The following is a 16,672-nucleotide window of genomic DNA, read 5'->3' on the forward strand; positions in this document are numbered from 1 at the left end:
CCTGTTTTACAGCTGTGGAAACTGAGGCATGGAGCGGGGAAGTAACTTTCCCAAGGTCAGCCAGCAGGCCAGTCGCAGAGACTGGAAAAGATTCTGGTCTCCAGAGTCTCAGTCCAGTGCCTAGCCACTAGGCCATACTGCCTTTTCCCATGGACATCAATGGCACAGACTTGAAGTTAGGTATGTGATTAAGTACATGACTGAAGGGCTTAAGAATAAGTTAGACACCATTAAAAATAATGATTCAGTATTTTTTGATCAGTCAGGACTCATTGCTGAAGCGTAAACCATAAAGCCACACCTAGTTGAAGAGATTAATGTCTAGAAGGGGCCATTTTCCCCTTCTAGTGTAAATGTGAGGATTCTTTTCTAACATTTGCTTTTCCCCAAAAGATCTAGTGTGGTCTCTTCTCTTGATGTATGTAAATCCCATTCATGACCTCTGGGGCTGTACAGGCACATAGAAAGTAGTATGAGTGTATTTATGTTACTGCAGTGTTTTGGATTATTACCGCAGAAACACAACAGTGGGCTTTTGACTTCATTTGTTTTTTAAATAGCGAAGCTCCATGAGTCCAGAGGTTCTAATCAGACCAGCATCCAAAACACTGCGCTAGATTCTGAATGACAATAGTGTAATTCCAAAGCAACGCTATTTAATTCAGCAGAGTGCCTCCGGATTTAACTTCTGGTATATTCCGGGTATAATTAAGAGCAGCATTTGACCCACTGGCTGCTTATCCTTGCTTGTCTGCGCAATTGAATTGAACCTTGAGCTGGAACACTCAGGACATCAAGCTATTCTCACAAGGCTGACAAATTTCAATCAACCCAAAATTATTTGTGAACTTGACACACAGTCTCGGCTGTTAGTAAAATAGCCAGAGGAGTAGGAGGTGCTGGTGCTGGTGCTGGTGCTGTCTCCATTATAAATTTTAGCCCAATAATTGGGGCACTCCGCTCGGCTGTGGCAAACCTAGGTCTGAATCCCCACTCTGGAACAAACCCAAACCAGACTCTTTCACGTCACACAAAATTCAGATTTGGTTTGACACAAACCAAACTTCTTTTGGAATTGCTGCCTAACTGCAAAATCTTTTACCCTGTTCTTTTACCCTCTTCTTTTTAACACCGAAGCATTTCAAGTCTCAGCTTAAACTCATTAGCAGTGTCACAAGGTTTAATGCTGTACGAAAACAATCGGTTCAGAAACCAGAGTTTGTTTTCTTGAGTTATTTAAACCAATCTCCCTCTGATGTACCTCAGACAAAGCATAACACTCTTTTTGGGGCACCTTCATGTGTGGAAACTCAATAGGTCAGACGGGACTGCATGCATTCTATAGTTCCCTTTTTTTTAAAGGAAAGCATAAGTAAGATGGTATCAGATCAGGCCTTTTTTCCACAATGAAGCCTGACCCTTTGTTTCTGCAATGTCTCTGTTGGTGACAGATGGTGATGCTGTCCTGGTGAATTTTGTTACCTTCCCCATGACATGCAATATGTTTGCATCCTGACAGTGAGAGGAGAGACTCCAGCTGTCCCTCCAGTAATTGACAGCAAGGAGCTGTTTTCACTTTTCAGAGAGCTAAGAAGCATTAGCATCATATTGGCTATTGGGGTTTATTATTATTATTATTATTATGTTTATCATCTGAGAAAAGCCTTTGTGATGGGAGACTTTGCTCCTGCACCCGCCACACCCTTCCCTTTTTTCAACCAGTCATATGCTCCTGCAAAAAAAAATCAAGTGCAACAAAACTGGCTTTAAGCCGCTTCATCCGAAACAAATCGTGTCCTCCCACGCTGATCTCCATGACAAAATTCAACCCCCTTTCATCATGAGCAACGGGAGAGGAAGGGTTATTTTAAGGTAACGAGAGTGCAAAAACTAGGTCATTGAGGTTGATCAGAAGAAAATACTATATAATATTTCATGCATCAGTCAGAAAAATGCATACAGGCCCATGGAAGTCTATTGGGTGTTTATCCATTGACGCCGATAGACTTTGGATCATGCCCTGATCTACTTGCAAGGTAGAGAGAAAATAATAAATGTCTGTGGGTTTTAGACTGTTGTTGCTGACATTCCGGGTGATTTATGTCCATCTTGTCCCTCTCTCACTCTTTCTGTCTCTCACACATACCCCTCACTCAGCAATAAAGGCTGCCTCTCCCCTCATCTTATATACTTTCCAGTAGTGTTCAGTCTGTAATAGGTTCTTAATAGGATTGGGGGAGTAAAGTCAACTCCAAGCACATAAGTCACACAGACACACGTACGACAAAGACTCCATCCTAAATTAGATTCAAGCTGACCTGAAACAAAGGCTTGTTCCCCTTTTAAATCCATCAATAGCGAAGTTCCTGACACAAGCAGTTACTTAATAAAGAGCTGAATATTTTAAGTGGGTCTTATGAACTGTACTTTTCTATGTGAAAAACACCTACTGGTAAGTGGCTGAAATGATACCAAGGGAAACGGACAATAAAATATATTCAGAGTATTTACTGGGTTGTGTTTATTGTCCCCTTCTGAATCTTCAAACTGATCGGCTGTATAACTGTTATTACATTTTACAATGCTCTTTGGGGCAGCATCTGTATCTTCTGATGTGTTTGTGCAATGCCTAGCACCAGGGATGCTGGTCTTGATTTTATATTCGCACAAACGTGTGCGCGCACGCGCGCACGCACACACACGCTCCTCTGCGTGCTTGGTTTCACATCCCATGTTAGAACAATGTCTTTACAGATACCTATTAAAGGCTGATCAAAGGACCCAGCCTCAGCAGGGGAAGGAGGAGGGGAACTAATCTTGTCCCCAGCCAGTTGGGTGGCTCATCTGCTGGTCCATATAGGACTATTTTGCCCAGTAGCCCTCTATGGCTCCAACATGCCCTCACTGGTGCAGGACCAGAGGATCAATGCAATGATGAGTTCTCTGGTCCCCGCCCATCACTGCCAGGCCTTTACCTCTCCTCTCCAAGCTCCGTGGCAAAGTAAACCCCCCTCCGACCCCCGCACAGAAAGATTTTTGCTCCTACATTATTTCCCAAGTCCATCCCATTGGGAAGGAGAACTAACTGTACCAATTTCACTGCTCTTTGGCCATGGAGGCAGAGCCTTCATTCAACTCTTCATGCAAAAACTAATATTAATGAAATCCTGAAGGTGAGCAGCCAAGCAGTGCCAAGTCAGGCAATCCCAAAAGTCAAGGTTTCACCAGCCATATTAACTCAACTATACTTTTATTTTATGACCCAAACTGCAGCAACCTAAGCAATAATACATGCATAGCTATATTTAGCCGGGAAGGCGGAAACAGGGAGTACTATGTTCTGCATGTGCAATGTAGCAGAGTTCACACTGAAGGAGAAACCTGAATTTCAGTCATTTCTGGTCTTTGAGTGCTTGATTATGCCAACTTAATGGTGCTATTTTGTACATCCAGGCTGAGATTTTCAAAGCTGCCTATGGCATATGGAAGACTAATTCCCATTAATTTTGGGCATCTAAATTTGGAATTGGACATCTAAATTTCTTAAGGCACTTTGAAAATCACAGCCTTAGTTTCTGTAGATTTTTTTTTAAAGGAAAAATAAGAAAAGAAAAAGAATCAAGAACTCCACCAGCATTGGCAGGTCAAGGCCACGCCACCACTTTTGTTGGCATAACACACCCTTGAGCAATGTAAGTGACACCAGCAGAAGCGCCGGTGTGGACAGCGCTATGTCAGTGGGAGAGCTTCTCCTGCTACCACAGCTATCACCGCTCATGGAGGTGGTTTTATTATGCCGACGGGAGAGCTCTCAAGCATCAGCACAGAGCAGCTACACGAGCGATCTTGCAGCAAGCACAGCGGCATCAGTACAGCTGCGCTGCTGTAAGCTCTCTAGTGTAGACATGCCTTCAGCTAACAAATAGATCCTTAGCTCAGTTGTCCTTAATTGAGGCTTCCTTAACAACTCTGTCTTTAACTAGACCCTCTTTAACTCAGTTGTCCTTAAAAACAAATCCCCAAACCCAGACAACAAATGGCAGCATTCTTTTAGTGGCTCTGCTGTGCGGCTGGGAGTTCAGTGATTTTAGGCAATCCATCTTTGTGACAATACTTTGCCAATTTTCTTCCACTGGGATTGCGTTTCAAGTCTCATTGATGAAACATGTTGGAAGTTTTTCATATCAGACACTTCTGAACACACAAATGTAGCAGCTTCCCTGGACAAGTTGTCTTTGGGGAATGAGCCCTGGATCTCTGGATCTAAAAGCATGCTTTAAGATCCGTTAGCTTGGAGGCAGTAGCAGACTCCTAAACCTCTCTGTGTTTGTAACCATTAGAGGGGGACAAAGAGCCAGTGTATTCCTATGAATGAAATCATGCCACACTGGTGCACAATTTCTAATCCAAACTTTTGGGCTTGGCCCTGAGTTTGGAGAATGATAAGTTTCACTTTGTCAGCCAGTTCACACTCTACCATTATATAGCCCGACATCTCAGCCTTTATGCAAGAGAGGTAGATATCACCCCACGTCTGTGTCGATACCTGCTTATCTATACATATATGTATACATATATATCTATACTTATGTTTCTGTATGTTCATATATATGATCTCACACACACACACAAAAGTTTTAGACGTAGACTCGTTTAAGCACATTGGGTGAAATTCACGCAGGGATGAAAGGCCTCTGGAAAGCGCACCACATTGCTTAACACACCGCCACAGATATACACATCTATTGACATCGACAAGATACATACATACATGCACATCTACCCCATCCCCACAACACACACGCCTCGTCAATGACACTCACAGCTACTCCCCCCTGGCATGCACCGTGTTGCATCTTTCTGATTCATTGTCTTAAAAGCAGTTCACATGCTGCAACTTCCACCCTCCTGCCTTAGAGCTCAGTGCAAAGCCATGTGAAGTCTGTTATGTGCCCAGTATTAAATTATTCCAGTGCCTTCGAATAACTTGATATGTTCTCTATGGTCCTGATTCCAAGAGTGAGAGAGAGGCAGACGACTGAGACTGAGAGAGGAATCTGCTGTGTACGGTAGTATTTGTCAGAAACGGGAGTAATTGCTGCTCTTTGGTGTGATTTATTGAGGTAACAGAGGTTAATAACAATGCCACTCAGCCCGTTTATTCTATTCATTTTCATGTCATTACAATGTCTCAGGCATGGTGCACGTGGCAGCTGGGGTACCTGTTCCAGGACTCGCTGAGAGATGCTGGTTTCTTTTTCCCATTTGCCAAACTCCTGCAGAAGGGCTTGGGTTTTTCAAGCCTAGCCCAGCCAACGTTTGCACTCAGGATTCTCCTTGGTCAGAGGTCTTACGACGACTGGAGAATGAGGCTGTCGGGTTCTCGGAGGGCTAGTTTGTTGTTGGAAAGGGAGTGGCCTATCCCTTTAGACAAAAGAAAATGGGGAACTGAAGCTAACGTGGAGCTCATGTGCATGGGAGTGGGGTGTGCATGGGAGTGTGTTCACATGAGTTTGTGGGATGGGGGCAGAGTACACAGGTGTGAAAGCAAGCACCAGTATAGGAAGAGGGCAGAGCCGGTGTGACAGAGCAGACCATGATTGTGGATCATCCCCCGGCGAATGCATAATGGACCCGGCAATGTATGGCAAGTGGTGGATAAGGCAAAGAAGATGTCTGTCTTGCAAATGTACTTGAGAGAGGATTACATTGAGCAAGCTCCCTGATAAGGCTCCAAGAGGTAGGGAAGGTCTCACAGTGCAGCATTTCCCAACCCTGTGGTCACCAGAATGTGTCCCAGGGTCACAGAGCTGGCTGGGCTTGGCTCCCCACTCTGGGGGCATTGCAGCCTGGCATACGGGGTCACAGGGCTGCTCAGGTTTGGCCTAGCCACCCTTCCATCGTCCTGATGGGAGGCCAGCTGGGCCAAATTTGAGTGAGCAGCACTGCAACCCCTTGTGCCAGGTCACACCCCCACTCACACAAATTTGGTCCAGACAGCCCTCCAACACGGGACCCAGACAAACCCAAGTGGCACTGGGCCTCCAGAGGGTTCAGGTCCCAGAATGGGGCACTGAGCCCAGCCAGCCCCGCAGGACAGAGCAGGAAGGGAGCATTTGGTATCTGTTTGTGTTGAATGTGACGGGTCACGCTGGGATTCAGCAGGGGGATTGCCAGGGGAGCAGGGTGTTGGGGGGTCCTGGCTGCTCCCCCTAACATGCCTCTTCTTCCCTCAGGGGTAGGGAAAAACAGCCTTCTGCTTTGGTTCACAGATAACATGTTGTCTGATAAGTAGAGGCCTCCCAATGTACCCCCTCAACCCTTCCGCCACGCCGGTCTCCCACACCACCCATCCTAGCCCTCAGCCCACAAAGCTTCTCCTGCAGCACCCCCAACCTCTTCTGCCCCCAACTCTTTCTCCCCTACCCTCCTCCCACTTTACCGCCAGGACCTAAACCTTCCCACCCCTTTCCCCTCTGCCCCGCTTGGCCTTCTGCCCCCCCCCCCCCCATTCCTTTCCCCCAACCGTCCACTGCACGTCCACACACATCTGCCCCTCAATTCCTTTCCCAGGCCCCCCAAACCCGCAGTTCCTTCCTCACTACATTTTCAGACCCCTGATCTCCCCATTTCACCTCCAGGCCCCCAAATCTCCACCCTGCCCCATCCAGTCTCTTACCCTCTGCCTTCCATGGTCCATGTGGTGGGGACTGTGTGTTTTTTCGGGGTGTGTCAGCTACAATTACACCAAACTTTGGTGCACTCATCCAAGAGAAGCAAGCTGAAGTTTCTCATTAAATGGAACCTTGGATTTATACAAGAAATACTTGAGTGTGTTATTGTGGCATGTGCTGCATTTAATATCTATTGAGTTCATGTGTAAATTAGAGATTGTGGGTAAGAAATGTTTAGTAAGTCAGATGTTTTTTGCATTAAAGCTATTTACGGGGTCATGACAGGCCATCAAGGTTTACAAATGTGCCCTTAGCCCAAAAAGGTTGAAAACCACAGTTACCGTGCATTGCTGCTGGCTGGCCTTCTGGGGCCTCTTCCGGGAATACTCCAGCAAGAGCAGGGCAAGCAGCGGGTGGGCAGGATTTGTTTTTATTTTGCTCTAGAATTTTGCAAAAGGCAGAATCCACAACTGAACCCTCAGCACCACAAATTCAAGAGACTCATCTTCTGAGGAGCCCCAGGTGCAGCAAGTGACCCAGCTACACACCTCTGCCCTCCCAAAATAAAAATCACCCTCTCCATGTACATGAGATTAAAATACACTCTTCTGGATGCACCCGGTCCTGCAGATGAGCTCCGTGGAATTGTGTCTTGTCTCTTCCGCCTATAGAAATTGGTCCATAAAAGATATTCCCTGCCCCACCGGGTCTCCTTCACTTAACGTCAGTTTCTGTTCAAGGCTCCTTGGGCCCCCACCCGCACCCTGCTCACGCTCTCTTTTAATACATGGTTACACAAGGAGGTCAGAAGATCCTTTCTGTGCTTACAGTAGGAAGGCAGCGAGGCTGGGAAACTCTGTGCCAGCAGCTGTCAGGGTCCTTTTTAGCTGTTCTATAGCATGGACAGAACTGGCTGGATATCCATACAGGGGCTGATCTTCAGAAGTGCTGAGCAACCGCAGCTCCCATTGACTTCCTTTGGATTTGCAGGTGCTCAGCACTTCTGGAAATGAAGTCCAGACTGCCTGAAAGGCAGCATGTTTTTCTCTTCTGAGCCCTGTCTGTCCATATCCCCATATGCTGCAGTCCTGTGTTCCCCCCCACAGGCCTATTGCAAATATACCGTTCTGTTAACTAGCACCAAAATGTTTGGATCTTTACATCCCCTTGGCCTTGAAGTCCCTAGATAAGTGGGTACACGGCTGCTTTCTGCGTGACAGAGGGTTAAAGATACCTACCATCTTGCTACAGACCACCCCTTCCCTCTGCCTATTTTGACGTTGCCAATCTCACTCCTTTCTTTCATCCAAGTGGGCATCAGCCCCAGCCCTGTATTCATAAGCGCCAAGAGGTGTCGATGCACATTGCATACGGCAGTCAGCTGCTTTAGCCCACCCCGGAGACTAAATGCCTCACACCTCCACTCGGCTGCTGGGATTTGGCTGGCGTTCGTGTTTTAATTTTTTGAGGGAGTTTGAATGCTTTCCAGCTCCGTCTCTGCTATTTTCCACCCCTCGCTCAGTTCGGTACCTGTGCGGCTCTATTTGCTGAAGTAGGTCAATGAATTACTCAGCCAGGAGACGCGGCAGGCAGAGCATTCTGGGCGACTCAGGTCCGCCTTGGCTCACGTTATCAGGCATGAGTTTAATGCCAAAGTTTGGGATTTGTAAACATGCTCAGTGTTGTTGGCCCAAGTCAATGATAAGGCTTCTGTTGACTTCAGTGGGGGCGGAGTTGGGCCAGTTTTGAGTGCCTTTGAAAATCCCACCCATACCTCTGGAGATAGCCAGTCTGTCCCACCGGCTGGAATGTCTTCTTGCTAGCACCCAGTGGTTTCCAAAATCCTCTGCCAAGTCCACCCACTGCTCCAGAATCTCAGTTTTTATTTATTAATCCAAGTTTCAGCCCTTCTGGTTGCAAAGAAGTCTTCCAACCCTAAGCAGGATGTTGGAAGCACGACGTGAACCCAGGGCTCTGCATCTAAAACCATGAACATCTACCACCTGATGTAAAAGATCCAGTTCTAAGAATGTGAAGCAAGACGCATGCTCCTAAACCTCTATGGGTTGGTCTCCACTGTGATGTCAGCCCAGGGTTATTAGAACTGGAGTGAGCAGACCCTGGGTTTGTTAACCTAGGGCTTGAGCATCTACACTCATTTGAAATCCTGGGTTAGGAATTGTTGAACCTTGGGGCCCCAGCCTGGGATTCCAGTGTCTGCACTACATTATGCAGGCATGAGTCCAACCACCAATATCCCAGAGTTCCTCGGGCCGTCGCAAAATGTAGCTACTCTAGCCCTGTGTTCATGGTGCAGTGTGGGAAAATTTGACTGTCCACCAAACTTGACTGCCCAGAGGATAAAGAAGGGCATGGGATTGGCCCATGGAATTGTGGGATACTTCTGGTGGCTCCCAGAGCACGCATCTAGTAGGGCTGCATCTACACTGCAAAGCAATAGGGCTTGAACTCGGGATCCCTGCTTGACTCAGGCTTGGACCCTCAATCTGAAATAAACTGGTGGCCCCAGACAGGTTTCTAGTGGATAGGTGGCCAGAACACAAAAACCACCAGCACAGTTGGCACTAAGTGGCACCTTTTTTGGCATTCTCAGCAGAGAAGTCAAGGGCCAAACAGGCGTGGAAATTAAGCTACCTTCTCGTCTCCAGAGTACATTCTTTTGGGTCCTGAACGCGGCAGACTGAGGGTGTGTTGTCGGGAAGCTTGCATTGTTGCTACCTTGCATTGCACTCGTGCTGTGGATAAATGCCTGATTTCGTTTTCCAGCATTGTCAATCTGTCACTGTTCAGCTGCTTAACAATTCACTTTTTTTAAATGCACATTCTTTAAAAGGAAAAAATTAAAACAGGGGAAGGGAGATGTGCATTGGCTCGCAAACACAGGCCAAGATTGCCGGGCCTCGCTGCTGCTTGTGGCTTATTTCATATTTGCTCCCCCCAAGCATCTGTGTTTCTTCCTACACCAGCCAGCTTTTAGGGAAGGAACCTCTTCTTTAATCTCATGGCAAGTCTTAGCCTTCAGGACATAGCCAGGGACATATGTTTCCCTTTTCTCTGGTAGGGAAATCAATCACTCTTCCCTTTTTCCATTTGAATTAGATCTGTAGACTAATGAGGATTATTCCCCCTGACCCAAACACTGATTATGAATCACCAAGTTCCCCCCTCATCCACCATGTACCATCAAGGTCTTTCTTCTTTGTATTAAGGTTAGGCTCTATATGTCTTAACCATATGCACCAAGTGAGGAATTCATTAGTATTCATAATGCATTCATAAGAAACAAATGGGCAAGGGAGTGGGTGGTACCGCAATTCATCTCAGCTGCTCCTTGACACCAGGCCTGGCAGGAGGGATAATCACCATAAGCAAGTGCTGGGACCTGGCCAGACACACCTGCTTCCACCAAGATCAAGACAGAGCTGGGGCCTTCTCTCGCACGCTTGCTGTCTCTCTCACACACACGCTTGTGCATGCTTTTCACACTGATGGATGATTTACAAGTTTGCAGCTGACAAGACCGTCCGCCTGCATGAGTTCCCCATCGGTTCATTTAACTCTACAACATAAACTGATTATTGAGGGAAATGGCTGAAGCATAAATCTGGGTTTTGTTTTTTTTTTTTTTTTTGTAGCACCCTCCATCCCTTCCCCCCACTGCACTTTGCATTTGTTTCATAGGTAGCAAAGTGGAGAGTGATTGCTAGCGCTAACCAGAATAACAGTATCACCCAATCCTGAGAGATCCCTCTAAGAGGGAAAGAAAAAGACCCAAACCTTGACTGTTTAAATTGTATATAGTGATTTTAGTATTTCAGAGGCATAAGGAACCAATCTTCTCCATCCCTAGGTGTAATTAGTACCTGACTGAGAGTTGCGGTCAAAATAAAGTCAAACAAATATCATCTTTTTAACACAGGAGCATTAGTTAATGTTCCAAAGTGCCACACAGGGGGATCTGCCTAGGAAAAGCCCAGCGCTCAGCTCTCACCGACTGGAAGCAGCAGAAACAGTAGTGCCAAACTTAGTACCAGGAACAGCTACAAGCAAGCTCTCCTTTAAAAGGCAATGATGCAATTATAATAGCAGCCCTCATTGATTTTGGGTCTTTTTCCCCTTATGACTCTGCATTGGGATAGAAGGTGATCACCTGCAAGACCCCTATCGCCCATCGAGAGTTAATGGATAATTATGCTGACTTCAGTGAAGTTAGTTGTGATTTACCCTGGAGTAAATGAGCTCAGGATCAGCCCCATACTCTCATTGCATGGAGACTTAAGGGTGTAACTGATGAGAATTTCATGTGTAATCCCATATACACACACACAGTGGAAGTAGAGCAAAATGTGAAGGGAGAGATTTTTTTTTTCAAAAAACATAAGGGATTTAGGAGCACACGTCTCATTGACTTTCTATAGGATTTGTGCTCCTAAATCTGTCCGATGCTATGGAAAATCTATCCTGAAAACACTTCAGCGTGGACGTGGTTTTGAATCCTGTTGCAAACTCTCTGTTCTGAGCTCCATACAAGTTTGTAATTCCAAGGTCTGCATTTCACACTTATCTCTACAATGGGTTTGTTTTGTGGGGGCTTATTGTGGGTTTTGTGGAATTATGTGCACATGAATTTCACTGGGAACCTCCATTTCAGCCTCCTTTTGAAAATATGGCCTACAGCCTGGAGCTGCTGGTGAATATTGTTAATGCTGCTGCATGCTGAACTATCCTCAGGTCAGCGGAGCTACTTACAGATCCAGACGCCAAACCTAGAAAAGTTTTTCTATCTTTAAATGTTAGGTGGAAAGTCTAGCCTCCTTGCCACGCAGCTAGCATCTGGGACTCCCGACACATGCGCTTTCATTTTCCTTGTGATTGTCATTTCTTTGCATCATTCTGCTAACACTTGGCTGGTGGGAAGGTCTGTTTGCCTCCTGGTGGAGTCTCTCATTATAGCAGGAGTAATTTCTTTGAAAACCATGAACAACAACAACAAAAGGAGAGAAGAATAACTGCAAACAATGTGCTGAGCTGACTTTGTAAATGATACTGCACCTCACAGGGAGATAACCTTGACCGTGACCTTCATGATGTGGTCAAGCATTGACCGATATAACCCAAAAGACATCAACCTATAATGACTGCACTGTTAGAGTGATAGTGGGTTATATACTGTATGAGAGATAGATAGTAGCTAAGCATTTCTGTAATACAAGGATATACTTCCATGGAGAGACTCTCTTGACTGTCTTGAAATCAAAAAAGCCATGACCAAAGGCATTAATGTATGTCTAGTATCCCAGAGACAGCGCAGTGTTCCTAAAAAGCTAGCATTTTGGACTCAGCAACAAAAATTATTTTGTTAGTGTGTTATTGAACTCCTTGTGCATTTCTCCCATTGCTGGAATAAGAGTAGTAGTAAAACCTGAAGGTTTTGGCTAAGGCAGCGCTAATGCAGAGGAATTCACTGCCTACTACATTGAACTTATAGACGTCTGAGGTGGGGAGGAAATAAAATTTTCAGACAGTTTAGAGGCTTTATATTTTTTTGCTTTTGTTGATCTGAGCGTGGATTGTCCTTCGTGACTCTCATACTGACCGAGATATAGGAGCAGCCAAAGGATATTCCTACATCTCTTTACTTCTTCTTAGCAAGGTCATTTCCCTCTGTCTCCCAACCTCTGAACACCTCTTTCTAGGTCCACACGAAGACTTCATTCAGGGAGGCACCTTAGAGGTAGCTTAGATATGGATGAGGTATGCACAATGTTCCTGTGGCTTGGAGAGTGGCCTATGGCAATATGACATCCATGCTCTCCCTGGACATACGTGTGTGATGAACACCTGTCCTCACCCTAGGCCTGTGGTTTCCAAAAGTTGCTAGAGGCCTAAAGATGGAGATATATGCCTAGTGGGATTTTCAGAAGTGCTGAAATCAATGGGGCTTAGGTGCTTTTGAAAATCCCACCAGGCACCTATCTGCATCTTTAAGCACCTAAATACCTTTGAAAATATGGCCCTAGAATCTAAACACACCAGTGATATGTCCAGGCGCCTCTTGTCAAAGAATGTACAATTGGCAGCTGCTCCTGTAAATAGGCAACCGGTGCTATGTATGACTGCTGCCCCCCCAGGACTCTCTTGAGAAGTCGTTTGTATAGCCTCCAGTATATTCATCTCTGTTATATCTGGAAACTCTTATACTTTCTTTCATGGTCGCTGCCTGGATCTACTGATGCAGTGGAATCTCCGCAGACTGTGACCTGGAAATAGACTGTATCCAATCTGCTGATTTCTTGCAGTTAGATTTTCCTCCTCTTGCCTTTCAGTGGTTTACTTGCTCAGAGCCAAAGTCTTCCCTGTTCTTTAGAGAACTTTACAGGTTTGGGGAGGTTACCAGCCTTTTAAAGTTCTAATCAATGCAATGCGCTGGAGCTGTTCAAAGATTCCCATGTGTCCCTACTTCTCTTTCAATCTCTGAAAGGGAAAAAAGAGAGAGCATTTCCTCTGCAACTGGCAAAGCAGCTCTCTAAACAAACATCAAATCCATAGCTGTGTGGCCCTCTCATTAGCGGTCTAACATTAAGGACTTTCATGCAGCAAAATTAACTATTTCTTGCAGGATGTTCAACAAAAGAAGAGATATTAATGAGGTTAGTTAAAGGGTGGCCCTGTTTCGTTAGCTCTGCTGGGCTAAGTCTGCCTGTGAGGAACTATCAAGAAGATTGCTTTTTTTAATTACTCTGTTAATTGATATAAAACAAAAAGGACGCAGATTAGTTGCATGCAATTAGCAAATTAATTCTTGGCAATTACAGACTTAATAATGGAGTACTTTTTGCTGTTGTCTGTCGGATTCTGTGGCCTATATTCATCGCCTTTATGAGCTGGGTGATTTCCTTTAAGAAATAAAAAAGAACCAGGGTTAAAAATATACATGTACATATTTCTTTGGGTTTTTTTAAATGTAATAATGATAATAATGAAGTGTGTGTTTCACCTTCCACACAAACCTGTGCAACTTTCCCTATGAATTGTTATGAATGCCAGAGTCTAAGATGATGAGAAACACAGTGCTGCTAACTCATTAGATATCTGACTTCCTAATTCTGGCCCTGAATCAGCAAGGTACTTAAGCTCAATGAAACTACTGGCATGCTTAAAGTTAGGCATGTGCTTAAGTATCTTGCTGAATCAGTGTCTCTCTCTGCAAGAATGGAGGGGCTCAGTATGAAAACCAGGCCCCTAAGGCTTCTCCTCAGCATAGATCTTTTCCTGGGCTGCAACGCTCTGGCTTGGAGACTTGGCTGGAAATTGTTCTGATTCTCCTTGAAAAGTAGCATGCGCGTGAGACAAGTGTTATTGAATGATTACAGCATATTAATGATGAAGTTGCACATATAAATTACTGTAGGTGGTGCCTAGTTTTAGCCCTGGTAATCATACAAAAACGTATTTCTCTAACATGGTTTTCTTGACAAAACAGGAACGAATAAATCATCCTATAACCTGATTGGGCTGCAACCCTCTTTCAGCATGGCTAGAAGTGCAGTGTAGACAGGGTCTAAGAGCAGAGGTGTAGCTGCTGGACTGTTATGCATAGAATGTATTGAGAAATGAACTAAATTATGTATTTAAGGACAAGAAGCAGTGGTGGCAGAAATAGCGTGGCACTTTCTGTAAAGAACTAATGTAGAGTCCTGCTCTCTATAGAGTGGAGATGAGGTTGTGCTTGGATCCAGATATGGACGAGGTGAGAGGTTTTAGCTCACATTCAAGTTTGAACGGAGGTTAGGGTTTAGATTTAATCTCATCAAAATCTTGCCAGCTATTCTTGCAAGATGTTGGCTCCCAGTGACAGAAATCTCACGATCATTATGAGATTTCCACCATCTTGGGCCACATCCAAATGTTATCCAGAAAAGAGGAGGCTTCTAGAGTGAACCCAGCCTGAAATGAAATAATAAGGACTGATTCAGATACAAGGATTCAAATTCCCCTCTCTCCGATGAGTTTCATGGAAAGGGATAGGATTTAGGTTCCAAGTCAAACCCATTTCTGGAAAAGACTGCTGCCCAGCAGGAGATATGAATGTTTGTCCTGCTATCTACGTGGATGACACAGGCACATGTTAATACAGATCTAACAACCAGCAGTGGTGTGACCAACATAGGCTACCTTTTCCAACAGCTTGAATGATTTTCCCATCAAGAGATGCTGTCTGTGGAAGTATAATGTTTTGCAGAGGGAGGGGGTCAACATGGGGGTAAGGGAAATGGAAGTATTTTACTCCAAATCTGCCCAGAGTCCCGGAGTAGCTGGATGTTTCTGCCAACATGAATAGCAGTGAAATAGTTAACAAAGTTCACCTGTGTCATCATTAGATCTTAGAGTTCCCATCTCTCTTATCTGCAATTTCATGTCCTTTGGAGCCTCAAGCCAGGCAAACCTGTAGAGGAAAGAAAGGCTGTGTCCACTGACTTTCACTTTTGCCAATTTCTATGTTTCTTGTTTTATCAGAGACAGAGTCTGGGTTCTGCTGAAGGCTAATAACCTTGTGGAAGTGAGCAGGGGAGATAAAACTGCACTGAGATGTGGAATACACACACACACCCAAAGCGCCCAGTTAGTTTGTTATTGGCAATGCAGCTGTATAGTGAAAGGAGAGACTAATGTGCTTTAAAAGAAGCATGTGTAAGTAAGTGTTCCTGTTACTCCTGATTTTCACCCTTGTAAGAAGTGAAACTCCACCGGAGTCACCAGTATCACACTGAAGTGGCTTAAATCCATCCTTATGCCACCACTCGTGGGACAGACATAAATCAGTTGCTTAATGAAGTTGGTCTCCTACTAACGGCGGGCAGAATTACACTCAGTACATTCGCAATATTTTGATCTGTTCTCCTAAGATATCTGCTGTCTTGATAAGAGTAGGGCTTTAATTAAAACAATCTCATCTGCAGGTTTTCCTGTGTTTCTCTTTTTCTTGGCATTAAGGATTTGGGACCCTGCAGGGCCCACCCTTTGTAACGTTAGAGCGAAATGAAAATTAAATGTGCCTAATTTGTTTTGACATGCTTGGCATTGTGGTGACATAGTGCTATGTACATTGACTCAGCCAGAGAGCTCAACTCCAGTTCCCCACAGAAAAATTCCTGCCTCCGAGTCATCCTCAGTTTTCTTTATTACGCATTGGCATTATGAGAATTTATGATTAGTGCAGTTGCTGATGGTCTAGGACAATGAAATCTGAGCCCATGCTTAAAAAACAAAAATTAAAAAATAAATAAATTTCACCTTAGACAATAAACTCTTTGGGACTATCTTTTTTTTCTGTATTTATACAGCACCTGACACAATGGGATCCTGGTCCATGGCTAGGGCTCCTAGATCTACTGCAATACAAATAATAATTAATAATAGTTCTTCATTTATTTTGTCTTAAAAATGTAGGTGGGTCTGTCAGGGCAGTGCATGACATAGGCATGCAAAGAAAATGAAATTTTTGTATCCAATATGATGAATTTTCAAAATATAACACAGCGACAAATACTGTGTGTTCATCCAGCTTTCTTCTTTTCCATAAGGATTTGTCATGCCTTGGTGGAATCCCTGTGGCAAGCTGTATATGATTGAAAACCTCTTCTCTGGGATTTGAAAGGCAGATAGAGATCTGACGGATGTTTACTTTGTGCTGCATTGTATTAAAAGAGCCAGTGAAACTATGCTTTAAAATCTTTATAGTTGCATCTGATTGAGTATGCAAAGACCCTGTATCTGCATATGAGAATGGATATTTGAATGTACCCTTTGGGGGGGGGGAGTGGGTAGGCATATGCATTTGTGCATGCAATGGTGGAGTTTCTACAAGTGCAAACAGATGTGTTTGCAATTTTTTTTGCAGGAACAGTCCAAGGTCTTTTGCAAAATTGTTGGCCGCTTGCTAGTTCAGACATCAAAGCCTCCGAATTCTGAAATCT

At 44.7% G+C, this 16,672-nt stretch overlaps 1 long non-coding RNA gene across 1 annotated transcript in view; it reads left to right on the forward strand.

Annotated features, from left to right (window-relative positions):
• The window catches only part of LOC137157319 (uncharacterized), a 155,691-nt gene extending 139,275 nt beyond the window's left edge, over positions 1 to 16,416 (forward strand). Inside the window, exon 3 of the long non-coding RNA XR_010921058.1 lies at positions 16,280 to 16,416. This is a non-coding gene — a long non-coding RNA (uncharacterized lncRNA). The remainder of the gene's footprint in view (positions 1 to 16,279) is intronic.
• Positions 16,417 to 16,672: the final 256 nt, after the last annotated feature.

The sequence above is a fragment of the Emydura macquarii genome, unplaced genomic scaffold, assembly GCF_026122565.2.
Source record: "Emydura macquarii macquarii isolate MOO-44397 ecotype Brisbane River unplaced genomic scaffold, CSIRO-AGI_Emac_v2 contig_1483, whole genome shotgun sequence".
NCBI classification, from domain to species: domain Eukaryota; kingdom Metazoa; phylum Chordata; order Testudines; family Chelidae; genus Emydura; species Emydura macquarii.